The sequence below is a fragment of the Pelophylax lessonae genome (genome assembly GCF_965119305.1).
Source record: "Pelophylax lessonae genome assembly, chromosome: 9".
NCBI classification, from domain to species: domain Eukaryota; kingdom Metazoa; phylum Chordata; class Amphibia; order Anura; family Ranidae; genus Pelophylax; species Pelophylax lessonae.
In genome coordinates, this window is record NC_138776.1 from 259766434 (window position 1) to 259794189 (window position 27756).

The following is a 27756-nucleotide window of genomic DNA, read 5'->3' on the forward strand; positions in this document are numbered from 1 at the left end:
TATTCAACCTCAACTACTATGTAACTATGTATCCTGAATTTCAATTCACAATATATTTCTTACCCTCTAAAATTTCCATCTTACCCTCTACCCGCCAAACTTTTTTTCCATTTCTTGTCTATCGGGCAACACGTAGGGATATAGTTTTTGCAAAACAATGTTGTATTTACGTTTTTAATTCATTTTTTATTATATTTTTCTGACTTTTTAATTGCATGTGATACTAGGAAGGATCTGTAAAAGTATTTAAAAAACAATAGGCTGCAATTTGCATTTTCTCCGCAAGGTGATGATCTCCCTTATTGGCAGTGGAGAAGAGACAGGAAGTGATGTCATCAGCAGACAGGAAGTAATATATTCCAAAGACAGGAACTTCCCAGAGCAACTGTCAGGAAGTGGAGGGAGAAATTCCTGCAACCGACAACAGAGGAGGTAATAGGATATTACTGTATTTTATATTTACACCCAGTAACCCCCCCCCCCCCGTCATGTTCCGTCCTCTTCCTCCATAGTCACTGTGACGTCTTTTATCCCCAGAAGATGCTGATATACACATATATAGAGTAGAGATACATCCTAAATATAGAACCATTTATCCAACTGTCCATCCAGAGCCTCTGGTTTATAGACCGGATACATCCTAAATATAGAACCATTTATCCAACTTTCCATCCAGAGCCATTCGTTTTTTAGCCGAAATACATGCTGGACAGGAAGTGAAAGAAAATCTTCCCAACTAGGGGGCAGTGTTGCCAACCTCCCACAGCATTTTTTGCTGACAAAACATGGAACATTTACTGATGGAGCCCATTTTTTACTGACAACCTGAACAATTACATTAAAAACTAAGACAATCAATATGTAAACAGTATAAACATGTTTATAAACCGTGTAATATGACTGGTTTACACCTACAAATGTCAACACAGCATGACAAATTATAAATCCATAATATTTACGGACAGTTATAAAAATCACAGATTTTTACAAACTGTCTGTAAATTTACTGTCGGTTGGCAACCCAGCTAAGGGGAGGACAATCATGGGCTCCACATAGTCAATGGTATTAATTTTACAAGCCCATTCGGCTAACTATGGAACTTCAGACTGTCGCCAATATCTGGCTATCACAGATTGGGCAACAAGAAGTACCTGACCAAACGTTTCTTGATTTGTCTGTAGGAGCTTGACAACGTAGATGAGTTATTTAAAGGGAATTTAAAAGTCAGAATTATGACGGAACTCTGTGCAGACATTATTCATCCCAGTCCAGTCCAGATGATTATCAATTTTTGTATATCTGTCTACAGAGAGGAGAGTCCTGTATAGATCACATTCCCACCTCAATGAGGATGACAAAGGGCAATAGTCCTATGACTGAAAGGATATTGAACCTCACCCTGGAGATCATCTACCTGCTGACCGGAGAGGTGAGGAGGATTCTGGGAGGTCACATGACATCACTCTTATCTCTATTAATAAAACACAGACCTGACCAGATAGTTGTAGTGGATTCTGGGAAGTCTGCAGTGATAATTGTTACTTTCTCTCTGTACACAGGATTGTAAAATAGTGAAGAAAATATCTGGCGATCCATTAACACCCAGCAGCCATCTTCACAGGACATCACCCATCACAGTGCCTCCACCTCACTGCCTGACAACAGAGGTAACCAGTGCCAAGAAGATTCTAGAAGTCACCAACAAGATCACTGATCTGCTGACAGGAGAGGTGAGCGGTGCCGGGAATTCTGGGACATTATCCAGTAACAGACAAGGGATGTGTCTGGATGGTGACTGTATCATTGTGTGTGTCAGGTTCCTATAAGGTGTCAGGATGTCACTGTCTATTTCTCCATGGAGGAGTGGGAGTATATAGAAGGACACAAGGATCTCTACAAGGACGTCATGATGGAGAATCAGCCGCCCCTCACATCACCGGGTAAGAGGAGACTTTATTGTAAAGGAGAGAGCAGTACGGAGGATCCACCTAGATCCCCCATCATCTGATAAACACATAGAAACAATGTATTCAGTCAGCGTGTGTGTTTCCTACAGATGGATCCAGTAATGAGAACCCACCAGAGAGATGTCCCCATCCTCTGTATTCCCGGGATTCCACACAGGAAGATCACACCATCCCTCACCATCATCAGGTAGGTGGGACCGAGCAACTAGATCTCCAGACTATGAGATGACCTTCTTTGATGTAATGTGTTCCTTTTTACAAGCATATTCAATCATCTTTGGGGTTTAGGGGGACGAACTGAAAGACATTAAAGCTGAGATTCAAGTGGAAGAAGAAGAGATGTTGGTGAGTGGAGATCAGCAGTCTATGGAGGAGGAGAAGATGATTATGGAAAGTAAACAGGAGGAATCATCTCTACATATGGACACAAGTAAGTAATGAACACTAAATGCAGAAACATTTGACATTTTTATTTTACTTCTATGAGAATTAAGTATGTATTTTAAACATAAGTACAGTATGCCTATTAATTTTACCCAAGAGAAAATAAAAAAATTCACAGTGGCAGTTGACCCCGAGGAAGGCAGAATACCCATATAAAGCTCGGCCTAACTTTCGTTACGATTCTCTGATTCCCGAAAAACTTCATTCTCATCACCAAAGGCAATCAGGAAACATTCTACATTAGTTTTACACATATTATATAATATATTATAATAAAATATGTTCATACACATAGATGAAATCAGCAATATACGGGATCATTTTGAATGAGACTATTCCTCATCCTCACAGCTCTAAAAGCAAAGCACCGTCTATTAGGGCTGCACGATATTGAGAAAAAAAGTACATTGCGATATTTGGTTTTAAACGATATATATCGCGATATTGAACTGGGTGGAATGCAGAAGACACGGACAGTGCAGTCGGGACTCACAGTGGTGGTAGGAGTAGCCGCTGGGGACCTCCTGTGATCCTCACCTGCGGAGACGGAGGAGCTGTGGGCCCGAAGCAGGCACAAGGTATGACGCCCACTGAGTATCTGCATGTTATGTGCGGCTCCTCCCCTTTGCCATGTAAACAGTGGTCACCTGGGTAACGTGTGCGGTAGGGTCGGGGGCCCCCCAGTCCTGTGTCTTCCGTGATCCGGGCTCTCCGCACGTGCACAACAATGTGCAGCTTGTGTTAGTGTTCCGCCGTGTGCGGTGTTGTGTCGATATCGGTTTCCCCCATGCTTTCGGCTGTGATTGGAACTCTAGTCTCCAGCCGACCATTACTCCGCCCTGCACCGCCCATTGTCTCTCCTGGCTGCATCGGGGGCGCGCACGGGGGCGGGATCTGTAATGTTTTGTAAATAGATTCAATGGAGAGACAATGGGCGGAGCAGGGCGGAGTAATGGTCGGCTGGAGACCAGAGGCAGAGCTGGGAGGGCTGGATTGCACGGGCTGGAAGGGCGGAGTTCCGATCGGCTACCAGCACTGTGAGTCCTCCCCCCGAGTCCCGACTTCTCCCTGCCTAATGCTAATGCTAAATATCGTGTCTTCAGTGATATGAATATCGCCTACGCCCGCAGAACGATAGTCGATATCACATCGACTATCGTTCAGCCCTACCGTCTATTGTACTATGTGTATTTCGCCCAAGAAAGGCGGTGAGATACTGTACACCATATGAAAGGTTCATCTCCATTCCTCAATATAACGTCATGTTCCCAACAAATGAGGAGATACTGTACACCATATGAAAGGTCCATCTCCATTCCTCAATATAACGTCATGTTCCCAACAAATGAGGAGGAGATACTGTACACCATATGAAAGGTCCATCTCCATTCCTCAATATAACGTCATGTTCCCAACAAATGAGGAGGAGATACTGTACACCATATGAAAGGTCCATCTCCGTTCCTCAATATAACGTCATGTTCCCAACAAATGAGGAGGAGATACTGTACACCATATGAAAGGTCCATCTCCATTCCTCGAAATAACGTCATGTTCCCAACAAATGAGGAGGAGATACTGTACACCATATGAAAGGTCCATCTCCATTCCTCAATATAACGTCATGTTCCCAACAAATGAGGAGGAGATACTGTACACCATATAAAAGGACCATTTCCATTCCTCAATACAGGGCCGGGCCTACCATGGGTCCCACTGGGTACATTGGACCCAGACAGCACTTTAAGAGGGGCGGCAAATTGATGCCCAAGATTTCTTTTTCCGGCAGTTTTGTGTGTCATCAGTTTGTGGTGCGTTACAGTTGGCAATTCCCCATCTCATACTGCCGCCCATAGTGCAAACTGATGAGTATGAGGAGATGAAGTGTCTCTTCCGGGGAACGCCCTTCGTGTGATCACGGCGTGCGCAATGATGTCCGATATCAGCGCACTCCATCTCACGCAGGGCAGGCTAGATCTTCTAGGGTGGTGGCTAGTGACAGGAGGACTGAGGACAGAAATTGGGTGGACCAGTCTGGTGGCAAGTTATGGAAGAAGATAACGTATATAAAATTTTCTAAATTTTTTCTAAATTGAATATATTGGATATTTTTTTAACTGTCAAAAGTAGAAAATGTTTATTTTTCGCAAAATTTTTGCTCTTTGTTTATTAATATTGCGAAGAATAGAAAGCGCAGAGGTGATCAAATACCACCAAAAGAAAGCTCTGTTTGTGGGAAAAAATTACGTAAATTTCGTTTGGGTACAGCGTTGCATGACCGCGCAATTGTCAGTTAGAGCCACGCAGTGCCAAGTTGAAAAAAAGTGGCCTGGTCATTGAGCAGCAAAATCTTCCGGGGCTAAAGTGTTTAATTATGCAAAGTGGGTGTGGTAAGTAATTGATAAAGTGTCACTGTGTGTTGACCTCTCCTTTCCATTCAGCCACGGTAGGACAGGAAGTTTTGTTTCCAATGTCTCAGGATCAGGCATTTGGCAGCATTCAATAAAGGAAAATACTTCTATCATTTATTATGAAATTGTTTCTCCACAGGTGGACACAATGTCTGGAATACCTCTGAGGAACGTCTTATCTTATCTCCAGATTATAAAGCAGAAGATAATTATATTGTACAATATTCTCCAGGAGTAAATCCCGTTACTCCAAACACACATCCCACACCTTACCAATTGGGATCAATGGATCCCTCTAATCCTGAGGAATCTTCTGACCGATCACACACCAAGACTATAGGACCTCACAGTACAGATACTTCAATAGATCCATTTATTCCCCAGAAATCTTCTGATGGATCACACACCAAGACTATAGGACCTCACAGTACAGAAACTTCAATAGATCCATCTATTCCCCAGGAATCTTCTGATGGATCACACACCAAGACTATCGGATCTCACAGTACAGATACTTCAATAGATCCATTTATTCCCGAGGAATCTTCTGATGGATCACACACCAAGACTATAGGACCTCACAGTACAGACACTTCCATAGATCTGTCTATTCCCCAGGAATCTTCTGACCGATCACACACCAAGACTATAGGACCTCACAGTACAGATACTTCCATAGATCCATCTATTCCCCAGAAATCTCCTGATGAATCACACACCAAGACTATAGGACCTCACAGTACAGATACTTCCATAGATTTATCTATTCCCCAGAAATCTCCTGATGGATCACACACCAAGACTATAGGACCTCACAGTACAGATACTTCCATAGATCCATCTATTCCCCAGAAATCTCCTGATGGATCACACACCAAGACTATAGGACCTCACAGTACAGATACTTCCATAGATCCATCTATTCCCCAGGAATCTTCTGACGGATCACACACCAAGACTATAGGACCTCACAGTGCAGATACTTCCATAGATCCATCTATTCCCCAGAAATCTTCTGATGGATCACACACCAAGACTATAGGACCTCACAGTGCAGATACTTCCCTAGATCCATCTATTCCCCAGAAATCTTCTGATGGATCACACACCAAGACTATAGGACCTCACAGTACAGATACTTCAATAGATCCATCTATTCCCGATAAGTCTTTTATAAACTGTACAGAAAAGCGTTCATTGTCATGTTCACTGTGTGGGAGATTGTTTGCAAGAAGCTGGGAGCTTCTTAGACATGAGAAAAGTCACACTGGTGAGCGTCCCTATTCATGTTCAGAGTGTGGGAAATGTTTCCTTCAGACTGGAGACCTTCTAAAACACCAGAGAATTCACACTGGTGAGTGCCCTTATTCATGTTTAGAGTGCGGGAAAAGCTTCATCGAGAAAGAAAAGCTTCTTAGACACGAGAGAGTTCACACAGGTGAGCGTCCCTTTTCGTGTTCAGAGTGCAGGAAATCTTTCACTCAGAAATCTACGCTTGTTACACACCAGAAGATTCACACAGGTGAGCGTCCCTATTCATGTTCAGAGTGCGGGAAATCTTTCATTCTGAAACGAGACCTTGTTAAACACCAGAGAATTCACACGGGTGAGCGTCCCTATCCTTGTTCAGAGTGCGGAAAATCTTTCACTATTAAAAAAGACCTAGTCAGACACCGGAGAAGTCACACGGGTGAGCGTCCCTATCCGTGTTCAGAGTGCGGGAGATCTTTCTCTTTGAAAGGAGACCTTATTAAACACAAGAGAATTCACACAGGTGAGCGTCCCTATTCGTGTTCAGAGTGTGGAAAATCTTTCAATCTAAAAAAACACCTTGTTTTACACCAAAAAATTCACACAGGTGAGCGTCCTTATTTGTGCTCAGAGTGCGGGAAATGTTTCAGTGAGAATGGAGACCTTCTAAAACACCTGAGAGTTCACACGGGTGATCGGCCATATGCATGTTCGGAGTGTGGGAAACGTTTCAGTCAGAAAAGAAGCCTGCATAAACACCAGAGAATTCACATGGGTGAGCATCCCTATTCATATTCAGGTCAGAATCCTTAATTTTGTTCAGAGTGTGGGAAATGTTTCACTGAGAAAAACCGCGTTCTTATACACCAGAGAATTCACACAGATGGGAATCCCGATTTCATGTTCAGAGTGGGGGAAATGCTTCAATGAGAAAGGAAAACTTCTTAGACATCAAAGAATTCACAAGGGTGAGCGTCCTTATTCATGTTTAGAGTGCGGGAAAGGTTTCACTCAGAAATCTTCACTTGTGGCATACCAGAAGATTCACACAAGCTAACAACCCGCTATCCCTGCACTGAGTTCCCGGGTCTGTAAACCCTATGTGCCCATTATGAGGGTTTCCCATTGGCTTAGTTCCCGCTTCCCCATATCTGCTATGGTTGCTCCCACCATAAATGGACCAGATTTTGAAAATGAATCCTGGTGACTTCATATTTACCACATCCATGTTAACCACACAAACTTCTAGATTAACTGTTTGAAGATCGGCATGTTAAAAAAACCCGCCCCCGCCCCCCCCCCCCCCCATTCTTGTTCATACCATTTTTTTCAGTTTTCCGCACTATGATAGTTTGACTGACAATTACTTGTTCATGCAATACTGTACCCAAACTAATTTTATATAATTTTGACGACAGATCTTTTTTTTGGTTGTGTTTCTTCGCCATGTTTACTATCCAAAGGGACAAAAATTGTAAATTGTGAAAAAGAAAAAAGTCATTTTTCTTCGTTTCTGTTTTAAAACTTTGCAAATAAATAATCTGTATTTAAAAAATGTATTTGTTTCGTAAAAAAAAAAAAAAAAATGCAAATACCTGTAAATTATTCAGTCTGAATGAAAGTTGTAGAGTCTACAATTCTGGTATATGTTTTCAAAAATTGATCAATCCTGAAGTTTTTGAGGCTCTAAAATGTCAGAACAGTGCAAATATCCCCCAAATTACCAATTTTTACCCAGTTGGATAAATGGCTCTATATATAGGATGTATCTGGTCTATAAACCAGAGGCTCTGGAGTAAAAGTTGGATAAATGGTTCTATATTTAGGATGTATCTGGTCTATAAACCAGAGGCTGTGGATGGACAGTTGGATAAAGGTTCTATATTTAGGATGTATCTGATCTATAAACCAGAGGCTCTGGATGGACAGTTGGATAAATGGTTTATATTTAGGATTTATCTGGTCTAAAAACCAGAGGCTCTGGATGGCCAGTTGGATAAATGATTCTATATTTAGGATGTATCCGGTCTATAAACCAGAGGCTCTGGATGGACAGTTGGAAAAATGGTTCTATATTTAGGATGTATCTGGTCTATAAACCAGAGGATCTGGATGGACAGTTGGATAAATGGTTCTATATTTAGGATGTATCTGATCTATAAACCAGAGGCTCTAGATGGACAGTTGGATAAATAGCTCATTATTAAGGATGTATCTGGTCAGTAAACCATAGGCTCTTAAAGGACAGTACAAACAATCCCTAAAATACCTATTTTTGGAAAGTAGACAGTCCAAGGTATTTAGTGAGAGGCATGGTGATTTTTTTTTTTTTTCTTTTTGAAGCATGGGCATACTTAAAAGCACACCCTAAAACACAATCTTTTACTCCTCCCCAGTATGGGGATATCACGTCTGGGACTTTTTTCTGCCTATTTGCATAGAGGCACCCAAAACCCAAGGAGCACCTTCAGGCTTTCTAGAGGCATATATTATGCATCTAAATTCCTGACTACCTATCACATTTCTTGAGGTCCTGAAGTGCCAGGCCAGGAAAAAAACGCTCCAAAAATGCCAAGTAGATCCTCCGGCATATTTATTAGAGGTATGGTGGGTATTTTGAAGAGCACATTGTTGCCAAAACTTTTTGGAAAATAAAGAAAGGAAATGAAATTGTAATTTTTTTTTTTTTTTTTTACATACCGCTGTCAATAAGAAACTTTTCACCCAGTTCGGGCATACTTAGAATTTCACTCTGCTATACCTTCTTAATATGAGGATACCACATATGTGAGACTTTTTTGCAGTTTAGTCGCATGGAGAGGTCCAAAATCTAAGGAGAACCTTCAAGCTTCATTAATTTTTTAAACAAAGTTGTAAATTAATAGGATTTTTCTACCACACAGCATGAGTGTATGAGTTGCTTCCGAAATCCATTCTGCTCCGTCTCCTGAGTATGACAATACCATATGTGTGAGACCTTTTGGAGCTTAACCACATAGAGAGCCCCAAAATACAAGGAGCACCTTCAGGTCTTCAAAAGGCATAAATTTTGCTTCTAATTACCTTACTATCTATCACATTTTGAAAGGCCCTGTAGCACACACGGAATGACCACATTTTGGTAAGCAAACACTTGAAATATTCAAAAGACTTACCATGCCTCTTCAAAAATACTTTTATTTATTGCCACACATTTTTGGAAAGAAAATGAAAACCATTATCAATTAAAGTGGTAGTATACTCCACTTTTTACCTTTTACCTACAGGTAAGCCTATAATAAGGCTTACCTGTAGGTATAATTAATATCTCCTAAATCTGCAAGGTTTAGGAGATATTCGTCCTGCATGCAGCCACTGAAATCAGCGGCGCATGCGCTCTGAAGGTCCGGGGGACCTTCAGAGCTCTTTGCCGGAGAGTAACTCCCACGCGCATGTGCAGGAGTGACGTCAACGCGGCTCCGGCCACTCACAGCGCCAGAGCCGCCGAACCAGGAAGAGATGCCGAGGGAACATGACGGCTCCCTCAGCGGTGATCGGGTGACCATGTTGGGGCTTCGTTTTAAGGTAAGTATTTCATAGTGAGCTAGTATGCGATGCATACTAGCTCATTATGCCTTTCTCCTGCAGGTTTTTTTTTTTTTTTAGGTGAGTATACAACCATTTTATGAAGATAATCCTACCACATAGTATAGGCAAACTTAGAATTAAACCCCAAAATTCATTCTGCTACTCCTCGCAAGTTTGGGGATACAAAATATGCAAGACTGTTTTTCAGACTAGCCACATAGAGGGACCCAAAATCCAAGGAGCACCTTCAGATCAGCGAGGGTCATAATTTGGGCATTCAATTTCCTCATCACCTATCATATTTTAGAGGTTCTGCAGCACCAGGACAGTAGAAACACCCAAAAAAGTACCACATTTAACAGAGTAAACAACCAAAGGTACTTTTAAGAGGTATGGTGAGTCTTTTGAAGATTTTTTTTTTCTTGCCACAAGTTTTTTGAAAATGCAGAAAGAAAATTAAAACGTATTTTTAAAAAAAGTTGTCAGCCATTTCTCACACACATTATGGACTTTCTTATCATTTTACCCCAAAGCTCATTCCGCAATTCCTTCTAAGTAGGGGGATACCACATGTGTGAGACTTTTTTTGAAATGTTTGGACTGATTATGTACCAAACATTATACAACGTATCTTGTGTATCACAAATATCCACCAATTGGATCAAAAACAGTGTACTGTAAGGGTCACCTCTGTATGAGTGGTCAGGGAATATCACTTAGTGTAGGGTCACCTGTAGCAGTCCCCCCTACCTATAAGCCAAAAAAACCCTAGCCTACTAGTACATGGCTGCCCCCAGGAAGGCTCACTGGCCAGGAAGTACAGGAGAGTGAACAAAGGATGAACAAAAGAGTTCCTGTGGTTCCAGAGGTGCATGCCGTTTTCTGCAGAGGATGGTTGAGACTGGTGTCCCAGGAACTTAGTCAGTGGGACATGCAGGTGGGTCAGTTCAGGAGGCAGGCAGAAACTTGGTAAGCAAAAAAGACAAAGGATCCATCCAGGTAGCTGATATAAGTGTGGTCAATAAACAGGCCAGGCTCAGTACAGGCAGAAGTAACACTGCACTGGTCTGCCAGTGATCAGGGACAATGTTACTGACTATATTGGTACTGGGGACATTGGGACTGGTGTGCCAAGTGGTCAGGAACATTGTTGCTGGCTGCACTGATCTTGTGACATTGTCACTGGTGTGGCAGTGATCAGGAACACTGTTGCTGACTTACATTGGTCCGATGGCACTGGGACTGGTGTGGCTAGACATCAAGAACCCTGTTGTTGGCTTACACTAGTTTGGTGACACTGGAAATGGTGTGACAGCTATTTGGAACACTGTTGCTGTCTGCACTGGTCTGGTGACAGTGAGACTGGTATGGTGGTAATCAGAAACACTGTTGCTGGCTGCACTCATTTGGGTCACTGGCCCTGTTGTGGCAGCAATCAGGAACATTGTTGCAGACTGCTGGTGTGATGGCAATAAAGAACACGGTTTCCGGTTTACACTAGTCTGGTGACACAGGAACTGGTGTGGCAGCAATCTGGAACATTGTTGATGGCTTACATTAGTCTCAACACAGTACAGGTGTGGTGGTGGTCATAAAGACTGTTGCTGGCTTGCAATGGTCTTGAGACACTAGCACTGGTGTGGTGGTGTTTAGGAACGATGTTGCTAGCTAACACTGGTCTGGTGATTTATACTGGTGTGGTGGCTGGGAGCAGCTAATGCATGCACACCTCCCCTCCCTTCTCCAGGAGTCAATAAGGGAACAATAATAGTTTCTAGGTGTCAGGAGCATGTGCGCTCCTGCTCTATCATAGCTACTGGTTTCAGCATCCTGGTTTTGGCTGAGATGCATTCTCATTGTCTGTCCACCTGCAAGGTGATTGATGTGGCCAGACCCTGGGTGGAGACCAAACCTGATTTAAGCCAGCCAAGCCTGCAGTCTCATGCTTGTGATACAGATTGTGTAATACCTGATCAAGCTGCATGTTTGCCTGCCTTGCTCTACTAGATTGGTTTTCACTGTGTATGACCTCGGATTGGATATCGACTATTCTGTGAACTCTCCCTGCCTTTTACCGGGACGGTCATTGAACCATTCTGCCTGTCTGCCAATCGCAAGTACCTGTTTGCTTTTCTCAGTTCGGGCCTGCCCTGGCCTGGTAGCTAGGCACTATAGCATTGTGTATAAGTCTTGGGGGCAACCGAGTACTAAGAGGCCTGCTTGTACTATGGGAAAGGGGGCTGCTTAAGGTGACGAACACAGTAGCCAGCTATTGTGTCTGAGGCTCTGAGGAAGAGGCATTGCCTTGAAACACGTTAGCCGATATCCATGACTAAAGCCTAGTACACACGCAACGAATTTCCGCCGACCGGTTGTCCATCTTTTGTCCAGAGTGGTGTTTTGTTGGTTGGAATGTGCCTAGACTACACACAAATTTTCCCGCACGACAAAATTCTTCTTCAGAAGTGATGTCGTCATGTGTTGGTTTGCTTTCTTTGTGTTCTTTCTTCTCTGAGCATGCCCAGTCTTGCTCATAAGATTTTTCCCTGTCGAAATCTGTACTGACTGCACGAAAATCGGACGTGTTTTGACGGAGGACAAAAATTTTATAGCCTGCACACCAGATTTTTTTCGGCCGAAAAGTCGGAGTCGGTTGTCGGAAGCATCATACTAACAAGCCGAAAATCGGCGGATCGGTCGCCGGACGAAAATTCCCGGGCCGAATTTTGACGCGTGTGTACGAGGCTTTAGACTGTGGACTCCAATATCATGAACTTTGCTAGTTGGATCTGATATGCTGGTTTACATCACCTGTTTGTGAGTAGACATCTTTTTATCTTTTATAAATAAAAGCCTTACGGAGGATAATGCGCTAGGCTGGTGCGCCCTTTTTTTGTGTTTGTGTTTATTGTGTCTGTCCACCTGCCTTAGGGGTAAGTGTGACATTAGCTAGGGTTTACAGGCAGCCTCAACCATTAATGCTGTCTTTTTAAACTGAGATGAAATTGGGGACACATTATAGCTAGAGTCAGCCTTCTAAATTTTGGGACGTCTGGTTACCCTATCCCACCATCCCTGTATATCCCTGCATCCTGGCTCTGCACACCTTTTGTGCCCATTATAAAGGGCTCCTGTCAACTCTGCACACCTCCTGTGCCCATTAGGAGTATCCCCACCAGTCCTCCAGGGGGGTCCTAACTCTGCACACCTTCTGTGTTCATTATGAAGGGTTCCCATAATCCCTACACATCTCTACACACAGTCTTTTGTCTATTTAAAAAAAAAATGAAACCTCTACAAAGAGTGGCAGGATAGAATAATGCCCACAAACCAAGAGAGACAACGCTGAACAAAGCCTGATAAACATCCAGGCCTTTATCCGTGTCTCCCTCTGTAATTTATTGTAATGCTAATCCCCAAAAGGACCACTTGTAAGCAGGTGCTGAAAGGGCGCCTGTGATTATCCTAGCCCTGTCTGCACTGTGTTGTTATTTATTCAGAAAGTGCTAGTCATCTGCTGCCCGGCAGGGAGGGACAGGGTAACCTTTTTTCACGGGTGTTTCTTGGCTTGCTTCTATTTGGCTCTACCCTTTTCCTATGCTTAAAAATTAGGAAGGAGCTTTGCCCAGACAGAGACCAGCCATATGGGAGAGAGGAGGCTGACTGCTGCAATGTAACCCAATCCTCCCCATGGGGGGCTCTGCTTGTCCCTGCTTCAGCTACCTTCTAAGTAGTGATGGCCTGCTGTTTGGAGCCTGCCAACATGCCTGGGGCTGCTGAGATCTGTAGTCCCACAACACACAGCCTGCTGCATGGAAGGGAGAGACGCAGCCAGCCAGCGAAAGCTGCTGCAAACATGTGTCCTGAAGACTTCTAAGGGGATCGCTGGGAAAGGCAGTCCTCCCAGAAGATGTCAGCAATGGACTCTTTCCTAAGCAGATTTGCCGGAGGCAGACACCAACCTACAGTTAGGGACTAGGTGTGTTGGGAAAACCTAATGTTGAACTGTTATCTTGAATTTCTCATCACTGCCATATTCCAGTAAAGCTTTTGAAACTTCATGCCTGGTCTGAAGTTACTTAAAGGGGGTGCATGGTGGTAATGGCGTATGGAAGAACAGGGGCTGTAATGTACACAGCGGGTGAAGAGGTGACATTCCATTGCTAGAGGCAACAAACACAAGAGGAGGAGGATATGACAACCAGACAGCAGGAGAGCGGTAGCGGCAGGGGTGACGAGTCTCATGTATGGTGAGGGGAGCGGTTCATGGCCTACCTCCCGAGCGGTCTGTTCCGCAGCAACCTGGACCAGATCCGCGTGGCGGAGGCTCTAAGAACCTAGCCGCATGGTACGAAAGAGTTATTTCATAACAGTTACATTACAGTAATTTGCGTGTGAACGGGGTCTGTGCTGGTTCCCAGAGGGACCCGTCCTGTCACTGGGAGATGAGTGGTGGAGTCTAGTTGGACTGGTGGAAGCGGACAGAGAGAGCGGAAGGCCTCGTTTGCACCGGGCAAGTCGGTTCTGCCCATACGCTGGATTTGCCCAAGTTCCTTTCACTATAGTGCAGAGGCAGCCAGACATAAAGCGACAGTTCATTCACTCTGGCACAGAAATAGTCTAGACCAGTGATGGTGAACCTTGGCACCTCAGATGTTTTGGAACTACCTTTCCCATGATGCTCATGCACTCTGCAGTGCAGTTGAGCATCATCAAAAATGTAGTTCCAGAACATCTGGGGTGCCAAGGTTCGCCATTACTGGTCTAGGGGATGTCATCTTTTTTTTTTCTCCTTGAGGTTTTTTGCTGTATGCTTGAACTGAACAAAGGGGTTTTACCTACAGTTTAAAGTAGAATGAAGCAATCTAAACCTCTCGACGCTGAGAACAATAAATCATTTTGATCAAGTTGAGGGCTGTGTTGCGCCTCACATATATGTATGTATGTATGTGTATATACTGTATATATATATGTGTGTATATATGTATGTATGTATGTATATATATGTATATTATTTATACACACACTATTTGTCAAAAGTATTGGGACGCCTGCCTTTACACACATGTGAACTTTAATGGCATCCCAGTCTTTGTCCCTAGGGTTCAATATTGAGTTTGCCAACCCTTTGCAGTATATCTATGGGAATGTTTAATCATTCTTCCAGAAGCACATTTGTGAGGTGAAAGGTTGTATCAACGTGCCTTACTGAAATATTATACTTTCATAATATATTTCAGCTCATGCTCATTCTACGATGGAATATGGGCCCCTTGCTAATGTCATTAACGAGCCAGACTAACACTCATTCATCCACCCTGGACAGCAGACAGCTGTATTTTGCATATAGATTACAAGACGTTGATATGTTAAAACACCTTTCCATTCATTCATTTGAACACTTGACAGTTGGATATTTTGCATAGAGATTACTGACACCACCCATAAACATTTGACAATTGCTTACATTAACACATGACAGCTGAACACAGACAGAGCGGCTGCCCCACAATCTCCAACACACGACACCCCACACATACACAGGTGTATAGGAAACAAAAGCCTTTCATGTACGGTTTCTGTGAGACATGTTCTATTGTCAAATTGACCGGTAAATTGTAAACCAGTTTAAAGCAGTTTTTTCCCGCTCAAACTTGCCTTAAATATGAGCTAAACTTGAAATAAAATTAGATGTGTCTACACCTTGCTTCGGTGCGCTGTGTCCTCGCATCTCCCAGCTGGAAGAGGGAAAATTCACTATCCGGGAGGGTTAGCAACTGAAGGGTCGTATATCATCTTGTAAATTGCCTCCTGACGAGATTTTGAGCTAACATGAGGTTAGGTACTGATTTTGCACTCTAAGTCATCCCAAAGATATTCTATCTGGGTTGAGGTCAGGACTCAAAAAAGTAATTTTTTTCATCATGAAAAAAAAATGGGCTTGTTAAGGCTATTAGGAGGAAGTGACATAAGATGTGCCTCCGGTCCTCTAAGGCCATGGAGTGGAGTGGGGGCCAGCTTGCCCTCACTCAACTTCCTGCCTGGGGGGAAGAGGGCTGGTTAGTTTTTCCCACTACCAATGGCTCTGTATGCGGGAAAAACGACCGGGAGGCGATGGAAGGGGGGGGAACACCTCTCCCCTCGCCCATAAAAGTGATCTCGCAGTGGACCGTCCACAGTTTAAAAAAATACCGGCGTTATGGCAGCTATATGCTATATTTACCGATGTAAATACACGGTGGGTGGTCTGTAAATTGTTAATTCGTGCTTTTATGTATTCTGAATTTTAATACACAATCTATTTGTTTTTATTATCTTTTGTTATTGTCTGACTTTTTAAATTGCATGTGAAGTATTTGGAAGTATCTGTCAAAGTAGGCTGCAGTTTGTATTTTCTCCACAAAGTGATGATCTCACTTATGGTCAGTGGACCGCATAGACAGGAAGTGAAAAAAAAGTACAGACAGGAAGTGATGTCATTTGCAGAGAGGAAGTAATATCTTCTAAAGATAAGAATTTCCCCAGGGCAAGGAAAACTTACAGGAAGATATTCCTACAACTGGCAGCAGAGGAGGTAATAAGATATTATTTTATATTTACACTCAGTAACCCCCCCCCCCCCCCCCCGTCATGTTCCGTCCTCTTCCTCCATAGTCACTGTGACGTCTTAGAGACCGGATACATCCTAAATATAGAACCATTTATCCAACTGTCCATCCAGAACCTCTGGTTTATAGACCGGATACATCCTAAATATAGATCCATTTATCCAACTGTCCATCCAGAGCCTCTGCTTTATAGACCGGATACATCCTAAATATAGAACCATTTATCCAACTGTCCATCCAGAGCCTCTGGTTTATAGACCAGATACATCCTAAATATAGAACCATTTATCCAACTGTCCATCCAGAGCCTCTGGTTTATAGACCAGATACATCCGAAATATAGAACCATTTATCCAACTGCCCACCCAGAGCCTCTGGTTTATAGACCGGATATATCCTAAATATAGAACCATTTATCCAACTGTCCATCCAGAGCCTCTTGTTTATAGACCGGATACATCCTAAATATAGAACCATTTATCCAACTGTCCATCCAGAGCCTCTGGTTTATAGACCGGATATATCCTAAATATAGAACCATTTATCCAACTGTCCATCCAGAGCCTCTTGTTTATAGACCAGATACATCCTAAATATAGAACCATTTATCCAACTTTCCCTTCAGAGCCTCTGGTTTATAGACCAGATACATCCTAAATATAGAACTATTTATCCAACTGTCCATCCAGAGCCTCTGGTATATAGACCAGATACATCCTAAATATAGAACCATTTATCCAACTGTCCATCCAGAGCCTCTGGTTTATAGACCAGATACATCCTAAATATAGAACCATTTATCCAACTGTCCATCCAGAGCCTCTGGTTTATAGACCAGACACATTCTAAATATAGAGGCATTTATCCAACTATCCATCCAGAACCTCTGGTTTATAGACCGGATACATCCTAAATATAGAACCATTTATCCAACTGTCCATCCAGAGCCTCTGGTTTATAGACCAGATACATCCGAAATATAGAACCATTTATCCAACTGTCCATCCAGAGCCTCTGGTTTATAGACCGGATACATCCTAAATATAGAGCCATTTATCCAACTGTCCATCCAGAGCCTCTGGTTTATAGACCAGATACATCCTAAATATAGAACCATTTATCCAACTGTCCATCCAGAGCCTCTGGTTTATAGACCAGATACATCCTAAATATAGAACCATTTATCCAACTGTCCATCCAGAGCCTCTGGTTTATAGACCGGATACATCCTAACTATAGAACCATTTATCCAACTGTCCATCCAGAGCCTCTGGTTTATAGACCGGATACATCCTAACTATAGAACCATTTATCCAACTGTCCATCCAGAGTCATTGGAGTTTCGTAGACCAGATACATGCTGGACAGAAAGTGAAAGTAAATACCAACTAGGACACAGAAGGTTACCTTGAAAGATGTTCTAACTCTTCTCTGGTCATTTCAAACCTAAAACCAAAGATTTTGGTTTAAGTTGTTATTTATGTTTTATTCTTCTTTAGGCTCCGTTCACATCTAGGCGTTTTGGGGCGTTTTTGGGGCGTTTTTCTGCTCTAGGATCAGCTCTCAAAACGCCCAACAAGACAAATCCTATTCATTTCAATGGCCCCTGTTCACATCTGAGCGTTTTGACGCTGTTTACAAAACGCCCAACGCTCAAAAAAGTACATGAGCTTCTTTTTGGGCAGATTACAGGCGTTTTCCATTGATCTCTATTCAATCTAAAAACGCCTGCACAAAAATCGCGGTAAAAATCGCGGTAAAATCGCGGTAAAAAACGCCGCAAAAATCGCGGTAAAATCACGGTAAAAAAACGCGCGAAAAACGCTACGCTCAGGTGTGAATGTAGCCTTATTGATTTTCAAATGTTAGAATACAAAGTAACAATATACAGATCGTATCAAGACAAGTACAAAAATTTGGGAGAAAACTGGGTGCTCAGACCGTATCAGACTTAAAGGATCCAAAGTTTGAAGAGTATCAGAAACGGAACTAAACTATCCACATGAGATAATAGTATTCAGATTTATCCTCGTCCCAAGCAATCATGTGATCCGCATTCGGGTGACGATGGAGCTTCAGTCTGTCGCCAATGTCTGCCTATAACAGATCGAGCAGCAAGAAGTACCTAACCTGACTTTTCTTGATTTGTCTGTAGGAGCTAGGCAACATAGATGAGTTCTTATCTAACCACTTGCAGACCGACCGCCCGCCACAAATATACTTACCTGTACGGCGGTTCGCGGGAGTGCTCCTGGGGGCGAGCGCACGCCGCCAGCAGCGCGCACCTGCCCCCATTAGTCAGCGGGGATGCCAATCCATGGGACTGGCGGCAGCGGTTGCCGCTGGGCACCCGCAACCGCTCCCCGCTGAGAGAGAACGACGGTCAGCTGTTGTAAACACAGCCGACCGTTCTTCTCTCTGAAATGATCACAGAGCGCCTGTGATCCTCCTATATAGGATCACAGGTCTCTCTGGTCATTTCACAAGCCCCTCCCCCATACAGTTATAAAACACCCCCTAGGCTCACACTTAACCCTTTGAACGCCCCTGGGTTAACCCCTTCCCTTCCAGTGTCATTATTACAGTAACAGTGCATTGTTTTAGCACTGATTACTGTAGTAATGTCACTGGTCCCCCCAAAAGTGTCAAAAATGTCAGTTAGTGGTCCGATCTGTCTGCCACAATGTCGCAGTCCCGCTAAAAATTGCAGATTGCCGCCATTACTAGTAAAAAAATAATAAAAAATAAAAATGACAAATCTTTCCACTGGTTTGTAGACGCAATAACTTTTGTGCAAACCAATCAAAATACGCTTATTGCGATTTTTTTTTTTTACCAAACATATGTAGCCTAAAACAAATTGGCCGAAAATGTTAAAAAAATTTTGATTTTTAAATTTTTTTTTTTTGGGGAATTTCATATAAAAAAATTTGAAAAATATTGTTATTTTTGCAAAATTGTCTCTCTTTTTTTGTTTATAGCGCATGATCAAAAAATCGAACAGGTGATCAAATACCACCAAAAGAAAGCTCTGTTTGTGGGAAAAAAAGGACGTCAAATTTGTTTAACTTTTAAATTAATTTAATTTTAATCAAAAATATGTAGCAGAATACAAATTGGCCTAAAAGGATGAAAAATTTCGATTTTTAAATTTGTTTTGGGGGGGGGGGGTATTATATACCAGAAAGTGAAAAATATTGGGTTTTTTTGTCAGAATTGTCGCTCTTTTTTTGTTTATAGCGGAAAAAAAAATCGCAGAGGTGATCAAATACCACCAAAAGAAAGCTCTATTTGTGGGGAAAAAGGGACATCAATTTTATTTTGGTACAGCGTTGCGCGACCGCGCAAATGTCCGTTAAAATAACGCAGTGCCGAATCGCAAAAAAATGTTCTGGTCATTAAGGGGGCAAATCCTTCCGGTCCAGAAGTGGTTAAAGGGAATTTAGGATGTTGGAACTCTGTGCAGACATTATTCCTCCCAGTACAGTCCAGATAATTCTCAGTTTATTATCTACAGAGTGGAGAGTCCTGTATAGGTCAAGCAAAAGTGAGAAGGAGTCTGGGAAGTCTGTAGTGATAACTGTTACTTTCTCTCTTTACACAGGATTATAAAGTAGAAGAAAACATCTGGAGATCCATTAAGACCCAGCATCTGTCTTCACAGGACATCACCCATCACCGTGCCTCCACCTCACTGCCTGACAACAGAGGTAACCAAGAAGGTTCTAGAAGTCACCAACAAGATCATTGAGTTGCTGACAGGAGAGGTGAGCGGTGCCAGGAATTCTGGGACATTATCCAGTAACAGACAAGGGATGTGTCTGGATGGTGACTGTATCATTGTGTGTGTCAGGTTCCTATAAGGTGTCAGGATGTCACTGTCTATTTCTCCATGGAGGAGTGGGAGTATTTAGAAGGACACAAGGATCTCTACAAGGACGTCATGATGGAGAATCAGCCGCCCCTCACATCACCGGGTAAGAGGAGACTTTATTGTAAAGGAGAGAGCAGTACGGAGGATCCACCTAGATCCCCCATCATCTGATAAACACATAGAAACAATGTATTCAGTCAGTGTGTGTGTTTCCTACAGATGGATCCAGTAATGGGAACCCACCAGAGAGATGTCCCCGTCCTCTGTATTCTTGGGATTCAACACCAGAAGATCACACCATCCCTCACCATCATCAGGTAGATGGATCCAGTAATGGGAACCAACCAGAGAGATGTCCCCATCCTCTGTATTCCCGGGATTCCACCCAGGAAGATCACAACTATGCACAACCATATCAGGTAGAAGTGATGGAGCAACTGGAGCTGCAAACTAATATTAATCGATTAGAGGACATTCTTCTATGTAATCTCTTTTTCCTTTTTATAAAAATATTCTATCATCTTTGGGGTTTAGGATGAAGAACCGAAAGAAATCAAAGTTGAAAATAAAGAGGAATTAGAAGTGACGTCGGTGAGGGGAGATGGGCAGTCTATGGAGGAGGGAGGTTCTCTGTACTCCTGGGATTCCATAAAGGAAGATCACGACTATTCACACCATGATCAGGTAGATGGGACTGAGACATACAACTCCAAAATAATTCTAATCTGTGAGATTGTTCAACAGTGTGTAATCTCTTATTCCTTTGTTACAACTGCTTTCTGTCATCTTTGGGGTTTAGGGTGAAGAACCAAAAGACCTCAAAGTTGAGATTAAAGTGGAAGAGATAGTGAGTAATGGGAACCCACCACAGAGATGTCCCCTTCCTCTGTATTCCCGGGATCTCACCATCCCTCGCCATCAGGTAGATGGGACTGAGCATGTAGACCTAAAAATATATTCTAAGCTATGAGATCACATTATATAAATGTCCTCTTTGGGGTTTAGGGTGAAGAACTAAAAGACATCAAAGTTGAGGTTAAAGAGGAAGAAGAAGAGAGGTTGGTGAGTGGAGATCAGCAGTCTATGAAGGAGGGGGAGATGATTATGAAAATTAAACCGGAGGTAACTTCTCTACATATGGACACAAGTAAGTAACAAAAACACTAAATGTAGAAACAGTTTAAATGTTAATTTTACTTTTGAGTATCTATATACATTGTTACATGGTTGAGGAAACTCACCGGCCACTTTATGAGGTACACATTGCTAGTAGCGGTTGGACCCCCTTTTACCTTCATTCTTCGTGGCATAGACACAACAAGGTGTTGGAAACATTCCACCACATCCCAAAGGTGCTCTATTGGATTGAGATCTGGTGAGTGTGATCATTGTCATGTTCAAGAAACCAGTAGTGAGATGATTTGAGCTTTGTGACATGGGGCATTATGCTGCTGGAAGGAGCCATCAGAAGATAGTCATAAAGGGATGGACATGGTCAGCAACAATACTCAGGTAGGCATTTAAACAATGCTTAGTTCATACTAAGGGGCCAAAGTGTGCCAAGAAAATATCCCCTACATCATTACACCACCAATCTGAACCGTTGATACAAGGCAGGATGGATCCATGCTTTCGTGTTATTTATGCCAAATTCTGACCCTATCATCTGAATGTCGTAGCTGAAATTGAGCCTCATCAGACCAGGCAACATTTTCCAATCTTCTGTTGTCCAATTTTGGTGAGCCGGTGCAAATTGTAGCCTCAGTTTCCTGGTCTTAGCTGACAGAAGTGGCACCCGGTGCAGTGTTCTGCTGCTGTACCTCATCTCCTTCAAGGTTCGATGTGTTGTGTGTTCGGAGATGGTATTCTGTATAACTTGGTTGTAACGAGCGGTTATTTGAGTTACTGTTGCCGTTCTATTATATCAAACCATTCTGCCCATTCTCCTCTGACATTAGAAAGGCATTTTCCTCCACACAACTGCCGCTCACTGGATATTTTCTCTTTTTCCTCACCATTCTCTGTAAACCAGAGAGATGGACGTGTGTGAAAATCCCAGAAATACTCAGACCAGCCGTCTGGCACCAACAACCATGCCACGTTCAAACTGTCACTTAAATCCCCTTTCTTCCCCATTCTGATGCTCAGTTTGAATTTCAGCAAGTCGCCTTCACCAGGTCTAGATGCTGAAATGCATTAAATTGCTGCCATGTGATTGGCTGATTAGCAGTTTGTGTGACCAAGCAATTGAACTGGTGTACCTCATAAAGTCGCCGGTAAGTGTATATGTCTATCAAAGTCACCCAAAAAAAAATTTCAAAGTGGCTGTGGGTTCATTATAGAGGCAAATAAGATAATCAGTTCCCCTGCTCAGCTAACATGAACAGACAGAGTTTAAATTAAATCTTTTATGGCCGTGAATGTTAACCTCACCCCCCGTATAAACTACAGTATGTATTTACATTGTCACATCACTTCAGAAAAGATATGCGTCAATCGAATTCACCCAAAGAGGAAAATTCAAAAAAACAATCAGTGACAGTTGATCCAGATGAAGGCAGAATACCCATATAAATCTCGGCCCATTTTCTTTTAGGTTAAACAGAATCCTTCCTGATCCCAAAAGCCAATCAGATAACTTCCTACAAGAATTTTTGTAATAAGAAACACTTCCTGTCATTTTTCTCAGTAATATACTGAGTCATCGAGAATCAGGCTATTCCCCATCTGTACAACTCTTAAAACAACACACCTCTTCCGTTTACAGAGGTGAACGTTTTTTTCTTCCAAATATGCGCAATCTGTGCTGCCCATGTTCAAAATAAAGAACATCATATCCTTCTGTACAGGAAAGACTGAGCATTCTTAACTGCTGATAGTAAGAACGTCATCAACGTATCTACCCAATTGCCCAATGTATTGTTTATATTGTATACCATATGAAAGAATCATCTCTAGTCCTCATCAGAAGAAAGTAATCCTATTTATCACTATACCCAATGTTCCCAACGAATGAGGAGGAGATACTGAACACCATATGAAAGGTTCATCTCTATTCCTCGAAGTAAGGTCATGTTCCCAACAAATGAGGAGGAGATACTGTACACCATATGAAAGTTCCATCTTCATTTCTCAATATAATGTCAAGTTCCCATCAAATGAGGTGGAGATACTGTACACCATATAAAAGATCCATCTCCATTCCTCAATATAACGTCATGTTCCCAACAAATGAGGAGATTCTGTACACCATGTGAAAGGTCCATTTCTATTCCTCAATAAAATGTCATGTTCGCAACAAATGAGGAGGAGATACTGTACACCATCTGAAAGGTCCTCCCCATTTATGTATTGTTTCCTATATCGGGTTTGTATTTGTATTTTTCTCTTCTTATTGCCCCCAATTTCATACCAGAACTGCTGACAGTAAGAACATCATCAACGTATCTACCAAACTGCCCAATGTATTGTTTATATTGTATACCATATGAAAAATCATCTCTAGTCCTCATCAGAAGAAACAAATCATATTTATCACTTTACCAAATGTTCCCAACAAATGAGGAGGAGATACTGTACACCATATGAAAGGTCCATCTCCATTCCTCAATATAACGTCATGTTCCCAACAAATGAGGAGGAGATACTGTACACCATATGAAAGGTCCATCTCCATTCCTCAATATAACGTCATGTTCCCAACAATTGAGGAGGAGATACTGTACACCATATGAAAGGTCCACCTCATTTATGTATTGTATCCTTTATCTGGTTTGTATTCATATTTTTCTCTTCTAATTTCACCCAATTCCATGTCAGAACTCTTAGAACACATTTAGTGATGGACCAACATATATGATTTCTCAATTTAAAGTTTAAAAAATAACATTTATTGTGAAATTACTTTTTGACAGATGGACCCAATGTTTGGAATACCTCTGAGGAACATCTTATTGTATCTCCAGATTATAAAGCAGAAGATAATAACATTGTACAATATTCTCCAGGAGTAAATCCCGTTACTCCAAATACACATCCCACACCTTACCAATTGGGGGGATCAATGGATCCCTCTAATCCTGAAGAATCTTCTGACCGATCACACACCAAGACTATAGGACCTCACAATACAGAAACTTTCACAGATCCATTTAGCTCCAATGAATTTCCTTCTTTAAGCTATGAAATAGTTCACACAGAAGGGTGGTCATTGTCATGTCCAATGTGTGGAAAATGTTTCACAGAATACAGAGCACTTTTTAGGCACAAGAAAGATCACATGAGCAAGCCTCCATATTCATGTTCAGAGTGCGGGAAACTTTTTATTCAGAAAAAAGTCCTTCTTAAACATCAGAGAAGTCACAAGGATGAACGTCCCTATTCATGTTCAGAGTGCGGGAAACATTTTAATCTGAAAAGAGACTTTCTTGAACATCAGAGAAGTCACACAGGGGAACGTCCCTATTCATGTTCAGAGTGCGGGAAACGTTTCAATCATAAAGGAAGTTTTTTTAGACACCAGAGACTTCACACAGGTGAGCGTCCCTATTCATGTTCAGAGTGTGGGAAATGTTTCATTCAGAAAAGAGTCCTTCTTGAACATCAGAGAAGTCACACGGGTGAACGTCCTCATTCGTGTTCAGAGTGCGGAAAACAATTCATTCATAAAATAAGTTTGGTTAGACACCAGAGCTTTCACACAGGTGAGCGTCCCTATTCTTGTTCGGAGTGTGGCAAATGTTTCCTTCAGAAAGGAGGCCTCCTTGCACATCAGAGAATTCATACAGGTGAGCGTCCCTATTCATGTTCGGAGTGTGGGAGATGTTTCACTCACAAAGCAAGCTTTCTTAAACACCAGAAAACTCACACAAGTGAGCGTCCGTATTCATGTTCAGAGTGTGGGAAATGCTACGTTGATAACAGAGACCTTCTTTCACATAAGAAGATTCACACGGGTGAGCGTCCATATTCTTGTTCAGAGTGCGGGAAATGTTTCACCAAGAAAGGAACCCTTCTTACACATCAGAGAATTCACACAGGGGAGCGTCCCTATTGTTGTTCAGAGTGCGGGAAATGTTTCACTAAGAAGTCTTTACTTCTTAAACATCAGAAAATTCACACGGGTGAGCTTCCCTATTCATGTTTAGAGTGCGGGAAATGTTTCACTCAGGAATGTTTTCTTCTTAAACACCAGAAGTTACACACGCGTGAACGTCCCTATTCGTGTTCAAAGTGCGAAAAATCTTTCACTGAGAAAGGAGGTCTTGTTAAACATCAGAGAACTCACACGGGGGAGCGTCCCTATTCATGTGCAGAGTGCGGGAAATATTTCACCCAGAAAGGAAACCTTCGTAAACATCAGAGAATTCACACGGGGTGGCTTCCCTATTCATGTTCAGAGTGTGGGAAATGTTTCATTCAGAAAAGATTACTTTTTGAACATCAGAAAACCCACATGGGTGAAGGTCCCTATTTATGTTCAGAGTGCGGGAAACAATTCAATCATAAAGGAAATTTTCTTAGACACCAAAGCCTTCACACAGGTAAGCGTCCCTATTTATGTTCAGAGTGTGGGAAATCCTTTATTCTGAACAGTGACCTTCGTACACATCAGAAAATTCACACGGGGGAGCTTCCCTATTCATGTTCAGAGTGCGGAAAATGTTTCCTTCAGAAAGGAGGCCTTCTTGCACATCAGAGAATTCATACAGGTGAGCGTCCTTATTCATGTTCGGAGTGTGGAAAATGTTTCACTCAGAAAGGAAACCTTCTGCAACACCAGAAAACTCACACAAGTGAGCGTCCTTATTCATGTTCAGAGTGTGGGAAATGTTTCGTTCAGAAAGGAAACCTTCGTACACATCAGAAAATTCACACAGCTGAGCGTCCCGATTCACGTTGAGATTGTGGGAGATGTTTCAATCATAAATCTTCACTTCTTATATACCAGAAGATTCACATGGGTGAGCGTTCCTATTCATGTTCATAGTGCGGGAAATCTTTTAATCCAAAACAAACGACCTGGTTTTACACCAAAAAATTCACACGGGCGAGCGTTCTTATTTGTGTTCAGAGTGTGGGAAATGTTTCAGTCAGAATGGAGAGTGCGGTAAATGTTATTCATGTTCAGTGCGGGAAAATTTCACTCAGAAATCTTAATGTGTGACATACCAGGAGATTCACACCCCGCTATCCCTGTGCTGAGTTCCCGGGTCTGTACACCTGCTGTGCCCATTATGTGGAGTTCCCACCATCCCTGTGCTGAGTTCCCGGGTCTGTACACCTGCTGTGTCCATTATGAGGAGTTCCCACCATCCCTGTGCTGAGTTCCCGGGTCTGTACACCTCCTGTGCCCATTATGAGGGTTTCCCACCCATCATTGGCTTAGTTCCTGCTTCTCCATATCTGCTGTGGATGCTCCCACCATAAATGGACCAGATTTTGAAAATTAATCACTCCCACTTCTAGATTAACTGCTTGAAGACCAGCATGTCAAACCCCATTCCTGTCCAGGCCATTTTTCCATTTTCAGCACTGTGATAGTTTGACTGACAATTACTTGGTCATGCAACACTGTACCCAAATCAATTTTTTTTATCATTTTTATGATAGACGGAGCTTTCTTTTGGTTGTGTTTTTTCACCATGTTTTACTATATAACTACTTGACCTCCGGAAAGGTTTACCCCCTCCCCCCCCCCCCCTTCCTAACCAGGCCATTTTTTGCTATTACGGCGCTGCGTTACTTTAACTGACAATTGTGTGGTTGTGCATGTACAGTTGGATAAATGGCTTTATATTTAGGATGTATCTGGTCTATAAACCAGAGGCTCTGGATGGACGGTTGGATAAATGGTTTTATATTTAGGATGTATCTGGTCTATAAACCAGAGGCTCTGGATGGACAGTTGGATAAATGGTTCTATATTTAGGATGTATCTGGTCTATAAACCAGAGGCTCTGGATGGACGGTTGGATAAATGGTTTTATATTTAGGATGTATCTGGTCTATAAACCAGAGGCTCTGGATGGACAGTTGGATAAATGGTTCTATATTTAGGATGTATCTGGTCTATAAACCAGAGGCTCTGGATGGACAGTTGGATAAATGGTTCTATATTTAGGATGTATCTGGTCTATAAACCAGAGGCCCTGGATGGACAGTTGGATAAATGGCTCTATATTTAGGATGTATCCGGTCTATAAACCAGAGGCTCTGGATGGACAGTTGGATAAATGGTTCTATATTGAGGATGTATCTCGTCTATAAACCAGAGGCTCTGGAGTAAAAGTTAGAACACCCAAAAAGACCTTTTTTTTTAGAAAATAGACAGTCCAAGGTATTTAGTAAGAGGCATTGTGAGTTTTTTTTAAGTTGTTATTTTTCACCACAATTTTTTGGAAAATGAAGAAAGTAAATAAAATGTTATTTTTTTTCACAAAGTTGTCGTTTTAACCAATTATTTCTCATACAAAGTATGGGCATACTTACAATCACACCCCAAAACACAATCTTTTACTCCCCCCCCCCCCCCAGTATGGAGATACCACATGTCTGGAACTTTTTGCTGCCTATAAGCATAGAGGCACCCACAACCCAAGGAGCACCTTCAGGCTTTCTATGGGCATAAGTT

General features: G+C 42.3%; 1 protein-coding gene and 2 pseudogenes across 3 annotated transcripts in view; all 3 read left to right on the plus strand.

Moving 5' to 3' along the window:
* Positions 1-27756, plus strand: part of LOC309564412 (uncharacterized protein) — a 1531146-nt gene that overhangs the window by 997566 nt on the left and 505824 nt on the right.
* Positions 1374-26282, plus strand: LOC309563455 (annotated as a pseudogene). Its single transcript, XR_014226224.1, has 6 exons — positions 1374-1430; positions 1561-1731; positions 1818-1941; positions 2058-2155; positions 21129-21270; positions 24029-26282. The product of XR_014226224.1 is annotated as an uncharacterized misc_RNA (transcript).
* On the plus strand, positions 2194-7004 carry LOC309563456 (annotated as a pseudogene). The gene is made up of 3 exons: positions 2194-2208; positions 2257-2398; positions 4963-7004. The product of its transcript is annotated as an uncharacterized misc_RNA (transcript).